Below are 2641 nucleotides of genomic sequence, written 5' to 3'. Positions count from 1 at the left end.
CCAACATCCCAAGATCCCAAACACCCCACACCATCAAAAACATTTTGCCCAACATCCAAACATCCCAAACAACCACAATCAAAAAACCATCCAAACATCCCAACATCCCAAACACCCACACCACAATCAAAACTTCCCAACATCAACATCACCCAACACCCACACACATCCAAAAACAAAACGTCGAGACATTAAAATGCATCATTCATGCTCAATCACTCAACTGGCATATTCCCCCCCCCTCCCTCCTCCCTCCCTCCCTCCCTTGCCGCCTTCGCCTCCCTGCCCTTCCTCCCGTCCCTCTCCCATCCCTCCCTCCCTCCCTCCCTGCCCTCCCTCCCTCCCTCCCTCGCCGCCCGGCGCCTCCCTCCCTGCTCCCTCACTCCCTTTGCCGCCCTCCTCCCTGCCCTCCCTCCCTCCTCCTCCCTCCCTCCTCTCCCTCCCTCCCTCCCTCCCCTCACCTCCCGGCCTTCCCTGCCCTCCCTCCCTCCCTGCCTCCTGCCTCCTCCCTCCCTCCCTCCTCCTCCCTCCCTCCTCATTAGTCCCTCACAGTAAACAAGTAGTAGAGCCTGGCGGGGACTGTAACCTCTCGCCTTCCTGGCAACGGTGGGGAGCAACCTCCGCTCCTCTGACAGACAGCACTATACACGGCTCTGCTACAGCTGGATGGGCCACGCGGGCGCCTCTCCTGTATGAGATTGAGGGAGCTGTGAGAACACTATATTGACAAAGTTACAGTGCTTATTGTTCTTGGATGTTGTCTTCCGTCCCCCGTGCCATGTCATGCATGGATAGTTGGAGTGAAGGGAAAGGGAGGGAAGGGGGTTATAACTGGAGAGTGAGGGGGGGGAATCTGAGCTACAGTATATTTGTCCTTCGGACATTGTTATTGTATGATTCGCTGCTGCAACAGGTTTCTGCAATGCTTTGGCACTTTCAGAGGAACGTTATTTGCAAGCTTTGGGCACTTTCGGGAGAAAAGCATCCTGTTTGATAGTTGGATTCCCCCCCCCCCATTTATTGAAAAGATTTCTTGCAAATATGGTGTATTTGCTTTTAGAATAGGTTACCATGTGCGTATCCACAGAAACTGTGCAGCGTATTCAGGGCTAAGTCAATGGATGTTTAGTTGCGCACAGATGGTGCAACGCCCTTGGTTCTCACATGCTGATCACAGGTCAGGGTTATAGCAGGCCAATGGTCGTTCTCTCTGGGGCCCCCCCCCCCCCCCCCCCCCCCCCCCGTTCTCATCCATTCTACCTATGTATGCCAATAGTGGATAATTGAAACAATAGCTGAATGGATGTGTGGACAAACCGTGACGAAGGTTGACCGCAGCATCTGTGTTTGTGTGTGTGCGTTCGTTCGCGTATGCATTGTGTTCTTGGTGCGTGTGTGTGTTGGTTGAATATTGTTTCACCATGGCCACACCAGCAACCAACTGAATTACTACGTATCAAAATTCACTGCACGGCAGAATTGAATTGGTAGGATTTTTGGATATAGTGAATTGACGGTTAGTATTGCAAGTATTACCAATGACTGTTTTACGAACCCGTTACTAGCCTACGATATGGTGCACTCGCTTTGTCTAGGGTTGGATGCACATATTGCCCAGGAGACAGCAAGCTTACCGAGTTAAGGCTTACCGGGGAGGCCTTAACCTCTGGTCGGCCAGTCCCAAGTGAATTCTTATTGGTTCAGAGGGGATGAAAATAATATGACAAAAAGGAAAAAGGGACAAAAGGCGCCTCAACTAAAAACTCAAAAACAACCTAAAACCCCCCAAAAACCAGCGCTCCCATGCGTGCCAGCTGATGACGCTGTAACAAAAAAACTTGGTGATGAATGGGTGTGCAACGGAAAATTTTTTTCCCCCCAAACCCCCCCTCCCCCTGATGCTGCTTATCAACCAGGTCCAGCCCCAGACAGGTGGCTGCTGCCCCTGGGGGAATGTAGTTGGTATGACGCGCTTAACCTAGACGGTTTTATGATTGTGTCGATGTCTCAACCACTAACCTTGTTCCCCCCAATTCTAACAAGTACTGATGATACGGGTAGCTACACATTCCGAGTATGCATTTTCAACAATTCACAATTGCAACACAAAACCCCATTGTTTTGGTGGGTTGTTTTTTTGCACACTCCCCAGCAAGGTCGGGGTTGAAAGTCTAGCCCGGTACCAGAGGCTACATTCCCAACGTTTTGACAGAGGAGTCCTCCCGCTTCTCCCTTTCTCCTCTCTGCCCAGTCCTGCCAATCCTCCTCATTAAGTCCTAACTTTCCCAAACCTTCTTAGCAACTACTTCAAACGTTGGCAGGGATTAACGAGTGGCATGACATTTTAGCCCAATTTCATGCCAAAGATCTGTAATCAAGGGGAATAAAGCAGGCGACTTCCTACGCTCATCAGGGGGAAATATTTTATCTTGCACATAGAGCGTCTTGAGTCCGTTGTCACCACTACTGAGCAGGAACAAAGGCCCAATTTTTGAAGGAAAGAGATATCCAGGCTCCAAGCAGCTCTTCCACCCTGAGACATCTCATCACATCGCTAACAGCTCCTATTGCCTTGTGATTAACACACCATAAAAGAATGTGATGGCTTAAAGAAACAGCAGGAGAGGCAGGCTGCCCAGCC

The sequence above is a fragment of the Salvelinus sp. IW2-2015 genome, unplaced genomic scaffold (genome assembly GCF_002910315.2).
Source record: "Salvelinus sp. IW2-2015 unplaced genomic scaffold, ASM291031v2 Un_scaffold4828, whole genome shotgun sequence".
NCBI lineage: Eukaryota > Metazoa > Chordata > Actinopteri > Salmoniformes > Salmonidae > Salvelinus > Salvelinus sp. IW2-2015.
Note: the sequence above shows the minus strand (reverse complement) of the source record.